The 24,862-nt window shown below is 38.1% G+C and overlaps 1 protein-coding gene across 1 annotated transcript in view; it reads right to left on the reverse strand.

Annotated features, from left to right (window-relative positions):
• Positions 1-24,862, reverse strand: part of Galnt1 (polypeptide N-acetylgalactosaminyltransferase 1) — a 106,352-nt gene that overhangs the window by 81,203 nt on the left and 287 nt on the right. The window lies entirely within an intron of this gene.

The raw sequence follows: 24,862 nt of genomic DNA on the forward strand, positions 1-24,862 counted from the left end.
CAAAGACTGGGGTAAAAAGTACTCTCTAATACTTTATTCTGAAAGCTTAAGGTTTACTTTTCATAATTTAATCTTTAATCCGTCTGGAATTTTAAAACATGAGGTAAAAAACTAATTTTTCTCATGTAGCTAAATAATTCCAGCACCATTTAAAGAATATTCCATTTCCTTAGTGATTTGTAACTTTAACTCTGTCACAAATCAGATTTCTACATATGTAAAGCAAGTATGGTTCTGTTTTCTGCCTTAATTTCTATTAATCTGTTTGCCTATCCTTTCCTAATAATATGCTATCTCAATTGTAAGTATTATACACTAAGCCTTCTTTGGAGAGGGGGCAACAATGGGAAATGAAACATAGGGCCTCGCACATGCCAGGAAAGTACTCTATCACTTAGTCACACCCCAGCATCAACACTAAGTCTTAAAACTTTATAGGACAAGCACTGGTATCAGGAATATCTTAGCTAATTTTGACCCTTTATTTCCAAATAGGTTTTAGAATTAATTTATCAAGTTCTACAAAAACAAATAAAATGATACCCTGCAGGATTTTTTTTAAATGCCAATGAATGTATAGATTGACAGTTTAATCAATGTATTACCAAGAAACAGACTTTTTCTCTATGGATATGTTATGTCCCCACATTTATTTAGGTCTTCTTTAATGTCTATCAACACATTTTTACAACTAAAGATTGCCCTCCCTGCTAGAGCTGGGATCTTAAATGTCACCCGAACACCATGTGTTAAAAATCTTTTGGGTTGGTTTGTTTTGGTGGTACTGGGGTTTGAACTCAGGACCTTGTGCTTGGCTAGGCAGATATTACATTTTTTGTTATAGACAGCTAGTTTAGAATAACAGAACTGATTTTGCCGTATTGACTTTTTATTTAATTAAGCTATCATAAATCTGAAAAAATTATCAGTGGACACTTCAATTTTCTATGAAAAAATTCATAGAATGACCCAAGTAATCATTAAGACTTTACCTGTATTCATTCTTTAAGGCTTGTGTTCCAAATTCCCAAGAAAGGATTTAGTTTGGTTCTGAGTCCTAACAACCTGAGACCATTTTTCACTAAAGTCTTGGCTTGGATTATTTTGTGCTGTTTGGTAGTATGAACTTTGATCCCAAATCCAATTAGAATGGACCTGAAGTAAAAATTTCTCAAAGAAGACTGAGAACAAACTGATTTTCAAACAAACTGAGACAAGTCAACCTTCAGTTCTCCAATCCCTGAAACATGGGATACTATTTCTATTTTTTTTTTTTCTCCTAGTTTACCCACTGACACCTTCCAGGGAATTTTAGGCTTTTTTTCCCAAGATGAATGAAATATTTTATTAGTGTTCATACTTTCTGAACAAATGCAACTGATTTAGCAAAATGATTCACTGGTTTAAACATCAAAGACCCTTAAAAATAAAAGGGACAAGCAAGAAAATGACATGATTACAAAAGCAAGGGATTCTCAGGAGAGGTAGAAAAATATTGTATTAAGTCAAAGAAAATTTTCAACCTCACTGAGCTTCACTGATAATTGTGATTTCACTGTAAACTTGAAAGAAAGCATCTAAACCCAGTACAAAACCAAGATGATTATAGGAAGAAATCTTATGGTAAATGAGAATGGAGAGTTTGGGTTCCAAATTTTTAACATCTATTGGATATGCCAAAATATCTCACCTAGCACTCCCCACCTCAACTGGAACCTGCATGTCTTCCACATTGTGTAAGAGGAGTGGGCTATTTAGAGATGGACTTCCCCAAACATAAGCTTGAAATGTTCCTTTGTGAATAGCCTGAAAACACTGGTATAGTTTGAACTGCTGTTCCTCTGGAATTTGTTCTCTACATACAGCAAAATGACTCTTATTTAAATTTTTTGGATCAGATCCAATTGGCAATGCAAGCAAACTGTTACACACTGTACCAAGTATCTCACTGCTGGACACATTCTGAGCAATATTATTAAGTAGTAAGTAAAAATTCTTTTTCACCAAATAGGATCTTGAATGTATGTTTAAATGTTATGGATTAACAGTAGCAACTGAAGCCAATGCAAAATTGATTTTAATCTTTTGGTCCAGTTGTGGATTTGTTGCAAATGCTCCAAAAGCAATTACAGGTGCCCTGGAAATGGCCCACAAAGTAAACTGCGTGTGGGCTGTTTTCTTCACAATGAAATCAGTGGTGGTTGGAAGACATATTTCATCAATTGATCATAACTAAAACCCCCTAGTTCTTTAGACCTTGTTTCTAGATACAAATGTTTCCCGACCCAGGTATTTCCTTTGCTGTTTCCCATCTGCCAGAATAAAGCACAAGCTTTTGTTGAGAGGATTGGAATCTATATACTAGCAGTTGAACTATGTAATATACCATGCTGTAAATATACTACTGGCTTTTGGGCTAATTACTAAATCATTCTTTCTATGAAGAATTCAGTAAACTAAGGGATTATAAGCATCTTCAATAAAAGGGTCACATACTTCATTTGAAAAACTCCAGTAGGAAATAATCTAATATTCACATGGGCGTCAGGTCAGGGTTCACGCATTTTTTAAGTAAACAAAAGGTGAACAAAAGCACACTCTTCTCAGCAGCTGCCACATGTTAAGCCTAAGTTTCTGAGGTTTCAGTCCTTGACTGGCAGACATATTGCTCACCTCAATAGTTCCCTCTCTATGGCACCTTTTTCAGTGCCGTCATGCAGTGGTATCTCTACATATCACATTTATTCATTTGACTATGAGTCCCTGGAAAGCATTTTTGAATGTGTAGTGCTGGCCACAGTGGCTGGTTTAAAGTAGTAAGTGCTAGTAACTATCACACAAACGACTAAACCAACTGAAACATATTTTTATCCTAAATATAGCTATTCATATGTCTCATCTTTTACAGGTAGGAATTTATCTTATTCACCTTGCTATCACCTACTGAATCTAATACTGGGCTTATTACACATTCTCCATAAATGGTTGTCAGATTACTGAGCTCAATTCAATCTGTAAAGCACTTTATAATTTTCAAAGCTATTCTGTAAAGGGCAATATAACCAGGAATACCCTTGGCTCTAATCCCACCTCATGATGGAAGAGGTGTCTGGTATTCACATGAAGGGTCTCAGTTCCACAGGTGAGTATTTAAAGGAAGGAAAGGCTCCTTGATAGACTGTGAAGTTTTACTAAAATCAGTCAAAAACTGAAAATTGGACTTAGCATCCCAGCTGTCAAGTAAAATGGTAAAAGATGATCCCTACATTCTTAATTTAGAAAGCTGCTAGTTCTTATTGTTTCTAATCAACTGAGCTGATTTCTGTTATGTGAGATGCTCTATTACACACAGTAGCTGTTTATACTACAAACTCCCTTAACTCCATAATGCTTTCGGTTTTCACAAGTAATGACCAGCTTGTCTACTCATACAGTTTTCTAAAAATTCTCTTCCCTTGGTTATCCAGTGTAGTCACCTGAGATTACAATGCTGTAAGAGAAGGAGACAAGGTTTAATTCACATTTTTTTAATTTTAGAAATGGTTTTGTTTTATGTACAAATAATGGACAGATATTCTGTTAATAAATTGTTTTCTAAAATCAGCCAGGTGGTTTTCTAAAGAAAACCACACAATAAACATTAAAAGGCACTGAGATTCTTCTCTAGGCTGGGGAAGTAGGGTGGTGGGAGAGGAAGAAAGGCTTCTCTATCAATAATCACAAGTTAGAACTGAGTACTCTCCAAAGCAGAAAAAATACAGTGCCATTTCAGGCAAAGATTATTCAACTCAACTCTCCTCCCCAATTATCAGAACAGGTAAACCAGGTCAAACATCACAGCGTAATTTGGCTTCACCGTATGAGGTCACTATGCTCCTCTAAGAAGCTAAAAAAAGAAAAAGAAAAACTTAAATCAGAATAAAAGACACTGAGGTTGCCATATAAACTTTTAGTTCCTTGTTACAGCCCCCTTCTATAATATTAATAAAAGGAGAGTTTTACTGCAAAGAAAATTTTATTTTATATGTCACTAGCCATAAAATTTTGTAATAACTTACTATGTAAGTGTTGCCTGGTGCCAGAATGCAAATGTCATGATCAATGTATGTCCATAATTCACTTCTGTATTCAGAGAACTTCTAAGATTTACATAAGCATGTCCACCAGTGAAGACAGCTGCAATCTGAGATGCAACCTGACTCCATGATCTGATGTTGTGCAGGCAGCAATGTAGGAGAAAAGTATTTTTAATTGCCTTTCATTCAAGTGACCGTATGTAACAAATCAGTAATTCAGAAGTTCTAAGTCCACACAGATTTTCGAATGCATGTACAAATGGCCATAGGCAGCAAGATTCCTAGGAAATACCTCCCGTGTGCACATCCTGTTGTAACTGTTGCCATTTTTCTCCCAGTTGCTTTCCTTTGCCTACAAGAGGGGCCTGGATACAATGGATGTGTCGCTTGACTTCTTCTTTAATGTCCTGAACTTTCTGTAGCTCTTTATTTTTCATCAATCTGTTCATTATCAATTTAGCGTGGCGTTTCTGTTTGATTTCTTCGCCTCTCTTCATTGCATCAATTGTTTTACTCCATAGTTCTCACTGGTATTTGAGATATATCTACGTTTTTCAAATTCAAATGAGCTGTCCGCTGTCAGCTCTTTACCAGCTGTCTTTTGGAATGCTTTAGTCCACTGGACCTTGTGAGGATTGCGCTTCTTTTTAAAGTTTTTATGACACTTGGATTTACAGAACCTGGAAACCCTGCAATTGTTGTGGATGGGCATCATGCCCAGGCTGGGTAGATGGGTGCTGAACAGAAGTTAACACTTTTCGATTCTCATGTTGAACCCGTGTGGGACCCTGCCTATCGAACGCCAAACTTGAAAGGAAGTGCTTAACTCACATTATATTGCTAAGAATTTTCACAAAAATTGGGTATGCTAGTGAAACAAAGCTGAGTATGCCAAAGTAACCATCAGAAGGTCGTATCTAATGCACATTTTGAAGTGATTTAATTACGAATCATGTTTGAGTTACTAGCTGCTTCCATCTATTTCTATCAGCAGTCATAATTAGTTTTACCTAAGTTTAGTGATGTTGCAAAAATAAACAAAAGCTATGTGCTGCTCCAAATAGCTTAATTAAAAAAAAACCAAAAAAAAAAACACTGGTAGAATGGCTCAAGTGGTGGAGCGCCTGCCTAGCAAGCACAAGGCCCTGAGTTCAAACCCCAGCACTGCCCATGAAGTAAAAAAATAAATACAAAAAAAAATTTAAAGAAAAGAACTAAAGTGACAGGTTGGAGGTGTGGCTCAAGCAGTACAGCATCTGCCCAGCAAGTACAAAAGCCCTAAGTTCAAATTCCAGTACCACCAAAAAAAATCTAAAAGGTTAAAAACCCGTATTAACACAGATGCATGCAGCAGGTTTTCAACAACATTCATGCGGCTGTCCTTCGACAAGCCCAACAGGCAGCAGGGTATGTGTCTCACTTACACCAGTGCCATTCTAAGTTGTAAAACAGCTCATTACCTACACTATAATAAAGGCCCTTTCCTTTTCTTCATTCTTTTTCCTGTGAGTCTTTTGAGTTCCATTAGAGCTCTCAGAATTTACAATAAAGAAATTTAAACCTAAGCCGATAAATTTGCAGGACAGCAACTATAACAAACATTTATTTATTCATTTACTTACTTACTTACTTAGATACTAGGGTTTGAACCCAAGGTTCCATGCTCTACCAGTAAGCTACACCCCACCCCACCCCCAGCTCCTATGACAAAGATTTTTAAAAACAAACTTGAAGAGAAAACTGGCAAATTCCTTGGGATTATTTATTTGAACTACTCATGTCCTTATTTTTATAACCACTGTGAAAAACTAATAGTAATTTTAAATTATATTGTCTCAATATGCCTACAGAGTTAAAGGTAGCAAAAAATTAAGAACTTCAGAAGCATATTTTAATGTTTTTGTCCCATTATATGGCAGTAATTATCAGCATCTAGCTGTATATAAACGCTATGCACCCTCTTCTGTAAAAGGAGGGGCCTGTACTAAATGAACTCCCAAGATTTCCATGCAGGGCGGGCTTTATAGGCCTATGAAATGTGTCATCACACAGGACCTTACACTTAGAAGAGTCTGGCATTGGATTTAATAATCTGCTGTCATTGTCTTGAAGCTCACTTTAATAGTTTTTTAATAAGGGGCCTCATTCTTCATTTCAACCTGAACTCAAAAAAATCACAGCTAGTCCTATTCCTTAGAATTTAAACTATGATTCCATAAAAGTAAGCCTACAATGTTCCAGGCACATGATGATCTAAAAACAAAAACAAACAAACAAACAAAAGCCTAAAGAGACCTGGGTTTCATTAGGTTCATTGTCTACCTATATCAAAAACTATCAAATTACACTGACAGGGCTGAGGGTGTAGCTTAAGTGGTAGAGAGGCTGCTTGGCAAGCTCAAGGCCCCAATTTCAAACTCCAGTACTACCAAACAACAAATGTATACTGAGGATAAATACTAGGGAATAATTTCATTTTTAAATATAAAAAATATAATTCAGGATGTCATTATTATCCGACACAGAGAGAATCTGAAGGAATTAACACCAGTTTTTAACCAATATAAAAAAAAAAATTCACTCTCTTAGTCATTGCTTTTTCCCAAATGTCTGTATCTGTCATTCTCCCTTTGCATTTAAAAAAAATAATTCTTAAAGGAAAACACTTCTTTTTAGGACAGTCTCAAAAATATTCATGATGTCAAGACAGTGAAGAATTAAAACATAAAATTTAGAACTACAATTAATCTAAATAAATTATGACAGCAGTATTTTCAATCCATATGTTCAACACATAATATGACAGCAAAGAGAGAGGTTGTTCCACTGAAGAAATAGGCTCCAGGTAAAATTATCCAAGAAAAAAATGCCATCTTAAAGAAGTCTGAAAAACAAAGTATTACTATATCCCAGGAGACAGTCCTCAGGAACAGTGCTTTAATTTCATGCTATCCCATATATATTCTATACCATATATTGTACATAAACTGACCTGAAGTTTTTTGGATAAAAACTCAATTTCAACCTAAGCTTATTATGGAGATATCCTCTAAAGCACCACTAATACCAAAGATGAAAGTTCTAAAGACAAATGCACAAAAAAAGCAAATGAGGGTAAGATTTTAAACTACAACAAAATATCAGTGGCAGTCAAGTGAACAAAGATTGATAAGCAAATAATGTGAAAAAAGTTCTTTATGAAATTGGACTTCTCACCAGGTGCTAGTGGCTCATGCCTGTAATCCTAGCTACTCGGGAGGATCGTGGTTCAAAGCCAGCCCAGGCAAATAGTACTGCGAGACCCTACCTAGAAAAACCCTTCATAAAAAAGGCCTGGCAGAGTGTCTCAAGGTGAAGGCCCTGAGTTCAAGCCCCAGTACCACAAAAACAAAACACCTTGGATTTCTGGGAAGGTGTAGTCTGATAATGAAAGAAGAATTTTATCTGACATAACGCACTGTATATAAACTTACTGCTCTTCACTGTGGTAGGGTTAAGGGTTTGTTTTCAGAAAGCTTTTACTCTGTTCCCTAGGAAGGTCTTACAAGGAGAAACATCTGCAGTTGGCCTGATGATGCCCTTGAGACGCCTTGTACTTACCTAGGGCTACAGGTGGACTTCAGGTCCTATGTCTTGAGAGGAAAGAGGTGAATGAAAAAAGCAATCAGCTATTTCTTCTTTTCCATCATCCCAAGAGGTAAACATTATACCTTTAGTGAGAACCTTTATTACACGTATCACACTATTATTATTATACAAATTGAACATCCCTAATCTGAAAAACTCTGTAGTCTAAAACAAGCCCAGGTTCCAAGCATAATGGATCAGGGATACTTACTCTGAACATCTGCCTCTCTGCCACAGTAGGAGCATCTCGAGGGTGAGATGTGGTGAGCAACAGGCTAAGAGCTTCACTCTAGAGAAATCGAGAACTGTAGTGTGAGGAGGGAAGAGGTACATGGAAGGAAGAGTCTATTGACTCTGAAACCTCCTGTCTAGTGAAAGTCAAGGGCAAAGATTTTCATGAGATGCTTTTCAGAAAGTTGTGTGACTTAAGAAAGGGAAAAAAAGGCTAGTCTCAGACTCACTGGTACACAAAGGGAGACTTTTCACAAAAAAAAAAAAAACAAATCTAGGTGACCCTCTCCTCTTCCTCTCACTCTCTCTTCTGATGGAAATTCCTTTATTTTAGACCAATACATATATAATAAAACTCTAAGACAGCGCAATAGTATTTAAGGGCAGAGAATACTCAGAAATGAGAGAATATTACGAAGTTATAAAAGTTACCCAGCTCACTAAGTTCAGGCTTAAAGTCCTCAGCAATTTTTTTCCAGTAATTCTGTTTTTACATCCTAGTCTACATAGCTAGATCCAGTCAACTGTGGTTTGTCTACCTGTTTCCTGCCGGATCTGAATCAAGCTACTATTCTGCACTCCCATTTGGGTCTCTGAAGAAAAGAAGTTTTTCCAGTTTAGGGCGCCAGTAAATCCCTGCTAGCTGAGTATAAAAGCCTCTTCGTGCCTTTCTCTTCTCTGACATAATCTACCTGAACCTTTTACTTAACACCCAATGTACTGTATTCTTCCAAAACTCACTCTAAAACACACATTCCCTACCTCCTTCCATTTTTCAAAATGCACCCCAAATTTAACTTTTACAACATGCCTACCAGCAAGTCATACCCAATTGATTTCTTTTCCCTCTAGCTTAATTACCACATCTTTTCCTAATATTCTAATTCACAAAAAGCATCTGAAGCAACTCACATGGCTCAGAAAGACCTATGACTGGAATGGCACAATTACTTTTTACTATATACCTTTGGTAGTGCCCAGCTATTTTATCACAAACCATGTTACTTTTTCTATTAAAAAAGGAAATCTCATTATTTAATACTGCAAAAAAAATTATAATATCCTACCCTCCAAACAAAATTTCTTAATGAGAAACATGTTGCTATCAGATAGGGAGAAGAAAGCTTTCCTAAATGCAGAGTTCCATTTTTTGTTTAGCAGAAGACAGGGAATGGACAGCAGCTTACTGTCCAAGGTTGACAGGTTACTAAACAAACCAATGCTCTTCTACTGCTGAGAGAAAAACCCAAAGACCTTTCCAAGTTCCTCACCCCTCAGAAAGTGCTGCTACACCCTGGTGTGGTGGCACACACTAATAACAGCTACTCAGGAGGCAGAGATCTGGAGGATCCTACTTTGACGCCAGTCTAAGCAAAAATTAATGAGACCTCATCTCAATAAATAAGCCAGGTATAGTGGTACATAATTTCAATCAAGTATGGGAGGTGCAGGAAGGATCATGGTCCCAGGCTGGCCTCAGAAAAGAGCATAAGATTCTACCAGAAACATAACTAAAGAATAAAAGGACTGGGACATGGCTCAAGTGGTACAGCCCCTGCCTAGCAAATGCAAAGCCTTGAGTTCATACCTCAGTAATAGCAAAGGGGGGAGAGGGAAGCAAAAAAAAAGTACTGCAAGTACTTTTAGGTTCCCAGGTAATGATGGGTTAATCCCACAAGTCTGGGAATTGCAAGAAAATTGGAAGAAAACAGGTCAGGGACCGCAATCAAGCATCTTTGTGGATGTGGGTAAGGCAGACTCCAACTCTGTAGCCTTAGCAAAAAGCCTCAGTCCCAATTTTTCCTACATATTATTTTATTATTTTTTCATCGCATATGTGAGTACTTTACATTAGGGTATTTTCCTATGAACAGTAACATACTATAATAGTTAAATCTGAATGAAGGATTAGTTAAACTCTGCAATTTCATTTAGGTACCACCCCAAATATTTTTTCTTACATTAAGACTGATCTTAGGCAGCAACAACCTTCCCCAATGAGCCACTTCAGCACAAGATTTGCTATCTTCCTACCCAGTTTCAGCCCCATCTCAAGCTTGTCTTCTAAGACTGTGGTCCCCAGAAGTGACGTCCTGTCATGTAAGGTATAGACAGGTCCAACACCAACCTGCCAAACTTCGGTCAAAACTAAGCCCAGACAGAAAATACCTCCCAACCACAACTGCTGACCATTTATGGTGCTTAGATTCTCTCAGTCCTGCCAACCTGCTCTTCTCCATCTGCTTTACGTCACCTCCTATTCTCCTACCTGACTAGGCTTCCAGTTTCATGTGCTCAGCTACCAACCTACAAGTAATATAGTCTTTATAATTATGTACTCTGACAAAAAAGATCCCCCATCTTATTAGACTTACAATCTCTCACCCAAATCCCATTTTCCACTTTTTCTGTTTCACCTTCCAGAATATGAACATAACAGAGAAAGTTCTGAAACAACATAGGCTGAGTCTTTTGTAAGCCTGAGCTACCTAACAGAGGAGCCCTTCCTGTTCTTTACACACTCCTCTCCTGTATCAACCTCTACCTTCACTAACACACACCCTCCTCACTTCTGACTGCAGAGAAATCCCACCACATAGAGGCAGGCTCCTTCCACCTCACTTCTGCCTCATATTCTCTTTGTTCCTCTCTGTCCTTCTCCTTTCTCAAAAACACTCTGTGTACACTTAACATTCCTTTCCACAGCACTGGCTTCCTGGTTCCACAAATTACTCACTCCTCGTCTCTCACACTCACCAACTCACTCCACCAGCCCTTTCCAATACTGTGAAGAAATTAGAGTTTTGATCCTTTTCTCCCTCTTCGGAAAAAAAAAAAAAGATTTCAAAACTGAATTGTGAACATTAAGAAATCAGGAAACTTCACTTGAAAAATCAAGACTTCTGCCTCCTTTGGTAAACAAAATCCTAGCCGAGTGCCCATAGCTCATGCATATCATCTTAGCTACTGGGATGGTGGTTGAAGTCCAGCCCAGGCGAACAGTTTATGAGATGCCAACAGTGGGCTTGATAGTGCATGCCTATCATCCCGGCTACAGCAGAAAGCATAAAATAGGAGGACCGTGGTCTGGGCTGGCCTGGGCAAAAAGCAAGACCTATCTCCAAAATAGCCAGAGGAAAAAAAAGAGCTTGAGGTGTGGCTGAAGCAGTAGAGCGCCTGCCTTGCAAATGTAAAGCCCTGAGTTCGAGTTCCAATACTGCCAAAAAAGAGTTCCTCTGCCCCCACTGAGAAAGCAGATTCAAGCAGCACTTTTTCTTGTTCAAAACCTTAAGATACTGCATCAGCTGTCCATGACAATTTCTCACCTTCTTCTCTCTTTCCCTTCAGTCACAATGATCATTTGGTTCCATCATTCAGTTTCCCAAACAGAATGAACCCTCTTCTGCTACATGGCCTCTGCAAAAATCTTTCATTTCACTGGAAACCCTTTTGCCCCTACTCTTCATGATTAGAAGTTTCGGATCTTTTTGGTTTTTTGGGTTTTTCTACTGATAGTGAAGCCTGAACTCAGGGCCTCACGCTTGCTAGGCAGGTGCTCTATCACACCTCCCACTGAAATGTCAATTCTCCATTACTTACTTGTCTCTATCTGTATCTGCTTCAATAGATTATATGACCAATCAACACAGAAAACATGTCTGTTTTATTCACTCTATATTCATAGTACCTAGTATTCATAGTACACGGCAGGTAATAAAAATTTGCTCAATGAGGATATAAAAAGTATTTTCCTCCTCAAGGGCCCAAACTGTTAAGTATTCCTTTAAGTTTATTCCTCATTCACTTTCATTATGTAAATGCTGATGATCCTAAATTGGACCAGCAGACTTAACCTCTCCCTCTCCAGTCCTTCAACTATGATGCCTTCTGCCTGCAGGTTAGATACACCTGGACTCCGTCTCTGGCAACTACAACTCGACATATCTCAAAACACACCCATTGAGGGCCAAGGGTATAGCTCAGTAGCAGAATGCTTGCCTAACACACATGAAACCCTGAGTTTAATCCCCAGCACTGGGATAAAAAAACAAAACAAAACACACACTCATTAACTAACTTTAAACTGCTGGGTTTTTCCCATCGCTGTTAATAGGGCCATCCATTCAGGTTAGGTGAATGACTTCTCTTTTCTTTGATCAATGACAAGAAAATCTTGTTCCATCTCTAAAAATACACTTGCATGTTCCTGCATACATTCATATAGACTAGTGCATTAGTCTTACCTTTTTTTGTTGCCTTTTTAAACAATTACATATTCACCTATAAGCTTAATTCTGATGTTAATCAGTACCCTCATCAAAAACCCTTCAACAGCTCCCTCCTGCCTTCCAAACTTACATTTATTTCTGCTTGGAATTCAAAGTCCCTCTCAATCTTGCGCAAGCTGTCCTAGAGAGGCAGTCTCATGTGGAGACCACAAGCTCTGGAGCCAAACTGATGTATTAAATGGACAGAAACTGGGACAGGTGCAGATCCCAGCTTCACCACTTAACCACCCCATGTCACTTAAGGTTCTTATGAAAATCAATATGTGTCAAACAGACACACACACACAAAAGGATCAAATGAATTAATATAAGTAGAGTACTTAGAATAGTGCTTGGCACATGGACAGCACTATCTACGTTGTCTTACTTATATTTTGTAGCCCCATCTCTAATTACCAATAGCCTGCTTTCCAGTCTGTCTAAACCAGCTCACTGTTGCCCTAATTCTCTTCAAACTTTCCCTTCTGAGGCCAGAGTCCATCACAGGTCAAGGGCCAGTTGATAAGCTGCCAGGTTATATCCCTGCTCTAATTTAAAAGCACTTCCAGTCAAAAGCTTTGATCACAAATGGTCCTTTCTCTCCAGGAGTATCCATACATTGCATCCACTAAAATGCCCCAAACGTTGCTTAGCAAAGAATTTCCAGCCCTGTTTAAAGATTCTCAGTCTACAATTAATCACCGTCTCCTTCCCTACACCTCATTCCCCTCCCAAGCTGCAGATCAGAGACCATCTTGCAGACCAGAAGCTATCTTGCCACCATTTTCCATCCCCAATGGCAAAGCTGTTTGGTTTTCTTATGCCCTTACTCTTGGTGAAAGTGGACTATTCTTATACAACAGTCCTATTACTTCAGATTATACTCTCTTTGCACAGAAAGATTTAAAGTAATTAAAATTAGTCCTTTGTATCTTTGCACAGAAATATTTAAAATAATTAAAATTAGTCTTAATGATAACAAAATATGTACTTTAATCTCCTAAGCAGTGAAACCTCACCACTATGAGAGTGCTGCCTTCCTACCTTTTTACACAGGAACAGGTAAATATTGTTTACTGATGACTAATTTCTAACAATGATAAAATGAAAACGTCAACAGTCCCAGAAATTTTTAGCCACTCTTCAACCTGAAATTAAAAAATTATAAAATGTAATGTGCACTTTCCAAAGAACAATCCAGTAACTTGTATTTGGCTCCAATCAATGGAACTCCTTTCTATAAATGAATTCTTAAAATTTTTTAATGGAAGAGAAGTGATAACTGCTAAAGGCACAAAGTTAAGAGTAAGAACTAGGACACCTAAACCTAAGGAATAGTCTTCAAATCATTTCGTGGATTTCATGTGTCACAGCTGAGAAAACCAAAAGATCTCCAAAACCTATGCTTAGACATCTTTACAGAACTATGTATGTTCTCTGATATCGGAAGTCACAAATTACATTTTTTTTGGGGGGGGGGGTCAGTGGTACTCGAGTTTGAACTCAGAACATTGCACTTGCTAGCCAAGCGCTCTACCACTCAACCCATGCCCCTAGCCCCTCCTTTTGCTTTAGTTATTTTTCAGATAGTCTTGGATTTTGCCAGGAGCCTGCCTCAAACCACTATCTTCCTAGTTACAGTTTCCTACACAGCTGGTATCTCAGGTGCATACCACCACACCTGGCTTATTGATTGAAATGGGGTCTCACTAGCGTTTTGCTCAGGCTGGCCTCAACCTGCAATCCTCTGGATCTCTGGCCTCCATGGAGCTAGGATTACATGTGTGAGTCACCACACCTGGCCCATTAAAGGATTCTTAAAACAACTTCTAAGAAATATTTTATAATTTATAAGAAATTATGAGAATTCTAAAAATTGAAAAGAATCACCTGGAATCAGAAATTTATTCTCAACTCTAATTACTGCTGCTATATCTGTCTTTAAAACAATCCCAAGTATAATTTCCCTAAGGACTAAAAATGGTTTTCACATTGAGTATGTCCTACAAAAATACAAGAAACCAGGGAGCTGATAACTCACACCTGTAATCCTAACTACTTGGGAGGCTGAGAATGGTAGGATCTTCAAAGCCAGCCTCAGCAGAAAGTTTTCAAGGACCCACCTCAACTAATAGTTGAGATTTATTTTTTGCCCCATACATCCCAAATTTGGAACTGAAGAAGCCAACAACCTGGAAATGCAAAAGACACAAACAACCTTCTTTAGCCAAAGGACTAGAAAAGGGACATCCTAGCAAGACAGTATTTGTGAGAAGAATATGGACTTCAGAGTGCTGCCACACAAAAAAGTGCTCCTATCCCCACCCCACAAAGGTTAGATGGGCTGGCTAGACTTTTTAACACACTCACTAGCTTTAACAAAATCCCAAATCCCTCCACACCTAGTGGTGTTCCCTAGGCAAACTAGGAAGCCCAAGCTTTTATCCACATCAGTGCTAACAAGGGACACTCTTCCACATCCTTTCCTCTGGGGATCCTAGGCCTCTACTACTAGCTAGCAAGTTACTCTACCTCTAAGGTCAGGGGAGGTCAAGAGGAGAGCCTGTACTTCTAATTCCATACAATGATAACAGTGCAGAAAAAAATGCCCACCCTCCCTTTTCTCTGCTGGAGTGGTATCCAAAATAAACCAGTGAAAACAGAGGCTTAACTAAGATTTAGACTCTTGTAGGATAACAAGAAAGTATCCAGGTTTTTAATTAAAAGAAAAATCACTCATCAATCCAAGAGCCAGGATAAACTCAAACAGAAAGAAAAAAATCAGTAGATGTCAACACCAAGATAAGAGAGATGTTAGAAATATGACAATTTTAAGGAAGCCACGACAGAAATGCTTCCACAATTATAAGCATGCTTTAAACAATGAAAAATAAGTAAAAGCCACAGTAAATAAATCAGAGCTATAAATAAGAACCTAACAGAAGTTTTAGAGCTGAAAAAAATACCACAACAGAGATTTGTAGGAAGGTTCAGCAGTAGAATGGAAGGGACAGGGGAAATGTACCTGAAGATAAGAGCAGTACAAAGTACCCAATCTGAACAACAGAAAGACTAAAGAAAAACAGACAAAGCCTCAGAAACCTGGGGAACTACAACAAAAGATCAGTGTTCAAGTCATCAGCATTTTGAAAGAAGAGAAAAAAGGGGGCTGAAAAAGTACTCAAGGAAATAATGGTGAAAACTTCCTAAATTTGGTAAGAGGCATAAACCTACAGGCTGAGGAAGCTGAGTGAGGCCTAAACAGGATAAATACAAAGAAATTCATAGCAAGAGGTACCATAAACTTCAGAAAATTTTAAAGACAAAAGAAGATTCTAAGAATAGTGAGTCAAAAATGAAGTCATAAAACAAAGGAAAAACGATTTGAATCAGAGAGGGTTTCTCACCTGGAACCAGAGAGGCCAGAAGAAGGAACAGTATTTTTCAAAGGACGAAAGAAAAAGAGTGATTAACACTGAATCCGATATCCAGAGAAAACTGAAGGAGAAATCAATATTCTTACAAAAGAGGAAAACAAAAACAATCTTTCACTAGAAGACCTACCTTAAAAGAATAGCTAAAAGAAAGTTCTTAAGATAGAAAGGAAATTATAAAGGAAGGAATCTTGAGATGTCAACAAAGAACACAGTAAGTAAAAAATATGGGTAAACACAATAGGGTTTGGGTAAAATACACTCAGCTTTCCCTTTCCCCTTGAGTTTTTCAATTTCTGTGGAAACTAAAATTATAATACTGTCTGATGTGGTTCTAACAGTATGTATAACTATATTATAAACAATGGAGTACAGAGGGATGTAAAAAAGGTTTCTATGTTCCACTTGAATAGGTAAAATGACACTGCCAGAATATATGTAATATGTGCACATGTATATACATATGTGCAATACATATGCGTGTATATGTAATTTACAAGTATATACATTATATGGAATGTATTCATGTGTATGTAACATAATGTATGTACACATTCACATATTACATGTGCATACATTACACATATATGTATATTGTATACATATATGTCAAATATAGATTATATGTAATATAATGTCTGTACGTAATATATCTAATGTACTATCTAGAGCAACTAATGAGAAGAAAGAAGTCTACACAAAGAATTACACTGAGGTGGGGGGGAAGAAGAAAGATGGAGGAGGTGAATCTAAGACATATTGTAGGCACTTATGTAAATGTCATAATATACCCCCTGTACAACTATAAAATGCTAATAATTAAAAAAAAGAGAATTGCACTCAAAAACAGCACCAGTAAATCAAAATTTAAAAAATCTTTAAAAATGTTAATGCAAATCACAGGAGTACAGGGGAAAAAGAGGAAACAAAAATTAAAATAGCAGGCTTAAGACCTAATAGTGCTCAAGCAGCAGAGTACCTGCCTAGCTAGCAAGCAGGAAGCCCTCACTTCAAACCCCACCGCCACCAAAAAAAAAATCTCAGATAAGTTCATATACTAAAAGCTCGTATTTTCAACCATAAAAATCAACCTCAACAAATTTAATAGTTTCAGTCATACAGAGGATGTTCTCCAACAATGATGAAATCAAACTAGAAACCAGAAATGGAAGATAACAGGAAAAATCTCTAAACACTCGTAAACAGAGTACACTACAAAATAATCCATGGGTCATAAGGAAGTTAAGGGAAAAAATGTATATATACTGAAGTGAATGAATGTAAACTGCATTAAGATTTGTGTGGCATAGCTAAAACAGTGCTGACAGGGAAAAATTACAATGCTAAGTGCTCTCATAAACGCAAAAATCTTTTAAAAATATATTAGTAAGTAGAATTCAGAAGTATATATAAAAAGAATTATACACCTTGATCAAGTGAAGTTTATTTAGGGATACAAAGCTGGCTCAATATTTTTAAAAAGTCAATCCATATAATCTATCATATCAAAAAGAACAAACAAGAGGCTGGGGACATGACTCAATTGTTAGAGCACCTGCCTAGCGTGAAACCTTGAGTTCAAACCTCAGTACTGAGAGAGAAACAGAAAGAGAGATCATCCAAGGTGTAGGATGACAAGCATGTGTGACAACATGGGTTCAATCCCTATTAACTGTGGGGGAGAAAAATAAAAAGAAAAATCACATGATCATAACAGAAGATCTGCAAGAACAGGTGACAAAACTCAACATCCACTTAATGACAAAAACTCTGACAGGAATAAAGGAAACTTCCTCAGTTTGATAAAGAGCTCTATGAACAACCAACAGTTAACACTATACTTAATGGTGAAAGAATGAACACTTTCCCCCTAAGGTCAGAAACAAGGCAGTCTTTTTTCACCTTTTTTTTTTTTTGATTAATTTAACTCTTTTTATGTAGCTTCACTGAAGATAATTTACACAAAAAATTCCTACAAAGACAAATGAATATTCCCAACATAACTTTAATAAAAAACTTTTGGCTTATACACTTAAAATTTTCCACAAGATATTTTTGTGAATTGTATTATTAATTTTTATGAACTTTAAAACTATTTTTAGGCACTGAAATCAGTTTCTAGGAATTAGGGATACACTAACATTTGGCTTTACTTATAGCATTTGGCCAAATCTACTATTCAACTTTTACTTTGATGTCAGACCAAGTGCAAAGGGTTATATGCTTACTTCAATCCATTTCTAGTGTCTTTATTGAGAATCATGTGACTGCACTGGCATGGAAAAATGTCAATAATATAAAGAGTGTTTTGAAGCTTGTGGTTAATACCTTAACATTCAATGTCATGTGTAACTAAGCAACCTAGATGTGACTTGGTAAGTAGGTTTTTAAAAATTGTTTATACATTTATTGATATGTGTATACATTGTTTGGACCACCTCTCCAACCTGTCCCCCTCAACCCCCGTTTCTTCCAGGCAGAACCTGTTCTGCCCTCTACTCCAATTTTGCTGAACAGAAAACATGAGATAATATGAATGACATAGCATTTTTGCTAGTCTGAGATAAAAACAGCTATACAGAGAGATTCCTATCATTTTTATTCAACATAGTAACAGACGCTTTTGTCAGTGCAGTAAAGGGGGAGGAGAATAAAATGCAAAACGCATGTAGAGTAAAAAAGAAGACATAAAATTACCCCTATCTATAGATAATGGTTGCCTACATAAAAAAGGATCTGGCAGAGTGGCTAAAGTCAGCCCCTGCCTAGCAAGCAGGAGAACCTGAGTTCAAACCCTAGAACCACAAAAAAGAAAAAAATCCTAAGGAAGCTCCAAAAAAACCCCTGAAACTTCTAAATAAGTACATTCAACAAGATCGCAAAATACAAAAACAGCATATGAAAGTTACTTATATTTTTGTGTGCTAAACAATGAACACATGGACACCAAATTAAAAAATGCAGTACCATTTACAAAGACTAAAAATATATTTATGTTTATGTATAAATCTAACAAAAAAGTCCAACAAAATCTAAGAAAACATATGTACAGGACATGGATGGTAAAAATGCACAATTCTGATGAAAGAAATCAAAGATCTAAACAAATGGAGACACAAACACACACAGTGACCACAGATTAGAAATGCAACTTAGTAAAGATGTCAATTTTCTCCAATTTGATTCCAGTCTAATGTAATTTTATCAAAATCCCAGCAAGATGTTTTGATATGTTCTACAATTTATATGAAATCGCAAGAGGAACATGAGTAACTAAACTCTGAAAAAGAATAAAGTGGGAGGAACCAGTGTACCTGATTTAAAGATTTATCAAGTAACTACATTAATCAAAACTGTGTATATTGACAAAACACATAGATCAATGGAACAAAGAAACCAGAAATAAGACATATATGCCTAAACATTTTTTGACAAACATACAAAAAGCAATTCAGTGAGGAAGACTGTGTTCAACAAGTGGTGCTGAAGCAATCAAATACCATAAGCAATAAATAAATAAAACTTCAACCTAAGTCTCAAAAATGTATTCAAAATAGGTTACATAAAACTATGAAACGTTCAGGAAAAAAGCATAGGAGAAAATCTTCAGGATCTAAGTCTAGGCAGAGTTCCTAGACTTTATACCAAAAGCATGATCCAGAAAAAGAATAAATTGAGCAACTGGACTTCAACAAATTTTAAAACCTTTTTTCAATCTTTTATTTTTTTTTTGCGGCACTGGGGTTTGAACTCAGGGCCTCACACTTGCTAGGCAGGTACTCTTACTCTTACTCTACTTGAGCCATTCCACCAGCCAAATTTTAAAACTTTTGCTCTACAAAAGATCTTGTTAAGGGGATGAATACGCAATCTACAGATAAATCATATCTTTGACAAAGGACTAATATCTAGAACATATTAAGCACTCTTAAAACTCAGTAGTAAAATATAATCCTATTAGAAAATGAGTAAAAGTCATTTCCCTAAAATGTACAGAGGAACTATGGCTGGGGTGTAGCTTAGAAAACAAACAAAAGACACTCAAGTCTCATTATCCATCAGGGAAAAGCACATAAAACCACAGTGACACATCACTGTGTACCTATGAGAATGGTATGGTGGCCACACCAGCTGCACCACCTTCACCCTCAGCTGTGGGGAGGATAAAGAGAAGCTGGTCGTTCACACCTAACCGACAGGAATGTAAAATGCCATAGTCACTCCAGAAAACAGCTTGGCAGCTTCTTTAAAAACTAAAGAAAGGCTGGGCACTATGGCTCACACCTGCAATTCCAACTGCTAGGGAGGCAGAGATTGGGCCAGCTGGGACAAGTTAGCAAGACCCCCATCTCAATCAATAAGCTGGACACAGCGGCTCATGCTATGTAAGCTAGTCCAGGTAAAAACACAATACTCTACCTGAAAAATAACTACAGTTGGAAAAAAAAAAAAAAGAAACAAAAGAAAAAATCTATCCAAACAACTGCCACAACCCAGTATTTGTACTCCTGTACTTTTATTCCAGAGAAATGAAGACTTATGTTTACATAAAAACCTATACAGGAATGATTATAGCAGTTTGATTTGTAATAGCCAACAAAACAGAAATAACCAGATGTGCAACAGATAAACGGTTAAAAGAGCCAGAAAAGTACGTCCACACTATGAAACACTATTCAGCAATAAAAAGGAAGGAAAGGCTCAAATGGTAAAGTGTCTGCCTAGCAAGCACAAGACCCTTAGTTCAAACCTCACTATCGCCAAAAAAAAAAAGGAAGCAAAGCAATTATGTATACATGTAACAACCTGGGTTAATCTCCGGAGAATTATGCTGAATTTTTAAAAAGCTACTGCATGATCCCATTTATAAAATGATTCCTTTTATAAAATAGCAGGCTAGTGACAGCTAGGGCTTAAGGATGGGGTGGAGGTGGGAGAGAAGCAGAGTGGTCATAAAAAAGGAATCCAAGGAAAATCTGTGGAGGTGGAAATGTTCTGTACCTTGACTGTAACGACGTCACTATCATGGGTCTGCTACTGAACTACAGTTTGAGATGATTCCATTGGGAATAACTGGGTGAAAGGGACCTTCCTGAATTATCCCTTATAAATGCATGTGGATCTACAATTATCTCAAAATGAAGTTCAATTTTAAAAATCTAGACCTTCCCAAATGTGAACTTCAGGTCTCCCTGGTAGCTCTGTATTAATCCTTTATGCTGAGTTAAGTGAAGACACACAAATACAAAGGTAAAGTATTATCTGTACTCTCAAACACCACACACTCAAGTAAAGTAACAAACAGGCATAAAACAACAATGAAGGCCTCATAAAAAAGATGGAAAGTGATCAAATATTTGAACAAGAAGCAGCCTTCAGCCTGGCAGAGTGGCTCGTGCCTATAATCCTACCTACTTGCAAAGCAAAGATCTGGAGGGTTGTGATTCAAGACCAGCCTGGGCAAAAAGTTAAAAAAGTCATCATCTCAACCAACAGCTGGGGGCAGTGGTGGGTATCTGTCATCCCCAGCTGTTCAGGAAAGCACAAAAAGGATGATAATGATGCAAGCCAGTTGAGGCATAAAACAAGACCCAATCTCAAAAATAACCAAAATAAAAGGACTGGCAGAATGGCTCAAGTGTTAGAGCATCTGCCTAGCAAGCACAAAGCCCTGAGTTCAACCCCAGTACCACCAAAACAACAACAACAAAAAAACACTTCCACAAATACAGATTGAAAGGAGACATCTTAGGAAGAGAAGAAATCATATATAAAGACAGAGACAGAAATAAGCACCATGCCCATTGACAAAGAAGCATATGTGTTATGAAATAACAAAAATGGGATAAGCAGGTTGAAGGCAATTAGAAATGGTCCCCAAACCAAGACACAGGAGTTCAAATGCCACTTACAGACACCTTCCTCACCAACCCAGTCAACTAAATGCAGCAGCAACCTTCCCAAGCCACATACCTTACTCCTACCCCTACCTTCTACCATCAGGTCTCTTCAGCATTCTTTACTTTACTGCACTCATCCCAAGCTCCAGTCATTAGGATGAACTTATCTGTATGTTTAATGTTGTCCTGCCTCCCAATGATCTTGATTGAGTCTAGCACTGGGTCTGGCATACATTGATCACTCAGATATTAACTGAATAAATGAACAAGTATCCACTCCTACTCTATGCAGCTACCTCTATTTTCTTTCACACCCTTCACTTGGTCCCTCCCTCTTTGACTTACACCGCTACTATATCTGATCTCTCCCCTTTTCTTAATTCATCATAAAACTAAAACTCAGTACAGTTTAAAGCTGCAGTACACATACACTGTTGTAACGCTTCCAAATCTCAATTATAAACTGTATCCAAAAAGTCTATTACTGAAAACAAAGTACTAATATTGTATGTTGTCACCTAAGAAAGAGAAATTATGTATTACATAACAAGTAAGAGCAGAAATGGGGTTATTCCTACTATGGCCTTTTCTGAGAATTAGAGCCTTTTCCCAGAACTGGATGATGATCCTATCTGTATATAGAAGCTATTCATAAAAAAAAAAAAAAAAAACAGAGCCAGGCATGGTGGTACATGTCTGCAGACACAGTAGCCAGGAACGAGGCAGAAAGAGAGAACCCTAGTGAGACCCTATCTAAAAAGCGAAAGGAAGGAAAGGAAAGGAAAGAAAACCAGTATACAGTACTCCTCCAAGCTACAAAAGTTATGAAAAACAAGTAGACAGACAAAGTGTCACAGGCCAAGAACTAAAGAGACATGATGCCTAAATACAAGATAGTACCTTGGATTGGATCCTGGAACAAAAGGACTTTTTTTTTTTCTTTGAACCTAGAGCCTTGTGTGCACTAGACAAGTTCTTTACCACCAAGTCCTAGCCCCAAAAGGATGATATTAATGGAAAAACTGGTGATGACTAAATGCAGTCTGGAGTTTTTGGGGTTTTGCCAAGAAAGGAAGAAAGGAAGAAAGGAAGAAAGGAAGAAAGGAAGAAAGGAAGAAAGGAAGAAAGGAAGAAAGAAAGAAAGAAAGAAAGAAAGAAAGAAAGAAAGAAAGAAAGAAAGGAAAGTAAGTCAGGTGTCAGGAAGCTCACGTCTGTAATCCTAGCTACTTGGGAGGCTGAGATTGAAAGGATGAAGGTGTGAGGACAGCCGAGCCAAACAGTTCATGAGACTACCCCCCCATCTCCAAAATAACCACAGCAAAATGGGCCAGAGGCAGCAAGTAGCCCTGAGTTCAAATCCCAGTTCAACATCCCCCCAAAAAAGATTAATATTCAAATTAATTAATATGATTTTTTTATTAAAGAGTTTGCCACTATGACCCATAGCTGTGACCCCAGCACTCTGGAGGATAAGGCAGGAAGATGGTAAATTCCAGGTCCACCTGGGTTACACAGTGAGACCCTATCTCAAAATAAAAAAAACAGGGCCAGAGGCGTGGCTCAAGCAGCAGAGTGACTACCTAGCAAGTGTGAAGCCCTGAGTTCAAACTATCAAAAAAAAAAAAAAAATTCTGAGAGAAGAGAAGCAAAGCGAAGCGAAGGGAAGAGAGAAGAGGAGAGGAGAGGAAAGAGGAGACAGGAGAAAGGAGAGAGGAGAGAGGGGGAAAGAGAGAGGAGAAAGGAGAGAGACAGGACATACCAGAAGCAAAAGTAGCTAGGGCTTCTAACTGAAGAGCTACAACAGATCATCTTCACTCTAACTCTGGTCCCATGAGCTCACCTGATGCCATGTGAGCCTGGGATTCACAACCAGTTTTAACTATCCTAGCAGTTCATTCATTTATATTCAGCAAGCATTTATTGAGCGCCTACTGCTTAACAGACAGTGTAAAGTCTCTAGGGATACTTGGCTAGAAAAGAAAGCTACAACCTCTGCTCTTCTAAAGCTTAAACTCCACTGAGGAAGCAAGGCACTTAACTAGTATTTCCACAGCTGATGAATGTTCCCAACAGTTACAGTCTGCTGCTTAAAAGAGGTACCAAACAAACCATCAGAACATTCATCAAGCCCAATTATCACTGGCATTTTGAATAAAGGATTCTCAGATTCCAAAATACACGCAAATAACCCAGAGTCTTGCTAAAGCAAAAAAATACTAATTCAGTTGATATGGGTTGGGGCCCCATATCAGAGGCTTGAAATAGCAAGCAACCTCAAACTGTTCTGTAAAATGCAGGGGCATTCTGTCTCTCTTACTCACAACAGTATACCCAGGACTTAAAAACTAGACAGATAGCACTCAACAAATATTTATCAAATAAATAAATCGATGCACGGTCACTACCAGCACTATTCAATTATAGCACCTACCGCACTTGGCTATTGAGCACTTAAAATGTGGCTAGTGACCGATGAGTTAACCACTTGTGGTTAGTGGCTTCCACACTGGACAAACTAGGTTTAGACACAGACGTGACGTAAAAAGCGCCAGACTAATGCCAAGACCAGGTTTGAATCCCAACTCTGATGCTTAGCATGTGACCTGAAAAGCTTAAGTTCTTAGGGCCTCAACTTCCTCATCTGTGAAGATAGGACAGGGCCTCCTAGGTCTCAGGGCTCTCGACTGGAATTATCAGAAAGCAATGTATTATTAAACGTAAAGTATGATTAAGGTGACATTCTCTGCCCTCCGCAAACAGTTCGCAATCACAGAAACTACTCTGCCTACTGCCCACACTTGGTTGAGGGCTGGTATGCTCAGTGGCTTTGAGAATTAGGCCAAGGTCATAAACTGGGGGGTGGGAGGGGGTCGCTTCACCAGGTAAGAGAGAGAATGACAATGCAAGTCATCACAATTCCTGGTAAATCCTTACACGGGCATTAATTGTATTTTGGGTGAGTAAGTGGCATCTCTTCATTCATTCTTCCAGGAACGTCTGCCACCTTACCTAAAGCCCGCTACTTTCCCAGCACAGACCTTGGCCAATTCGGGCCCGGGTCCTCTCGGGGGGAAGCGGGCCGGGAAGCCCCCGCCCCCGGCTGCCGGCGTGTCCGCCCCTCCCCCGTCGCGCCCGCCCGGCGAGGGTCAGGCCGGTACCGTTGCTCCAAGTAGCACACGGCCGAACCCAGAAGCCATATTTAGCTGTATTTTGGTCAATAAAACAAACTTCCGTCTTCTAAAGAAGAAAAAAACGGTTCTAACTCAATGTCAAACTAGGACGGAAACTCGCAGCTCGCCGCAGCCAATCCAGGACGCCGCGTGTCC

This window comes from Castor canadensis, chromosome 4 (assembly GCF_047511655.1).
Source record: "Castor canadensis chromosome 4, mCasCan1.hap1v2, whole genome shotgun sequence".
In the NCBI taxonomy this organism is placed as follows: domain Eukaryota; kingdom Metazoa; phylum Chordata; class Mammalia; order Rodentia; family Castoridae; genus Castor; species Castor canadensis.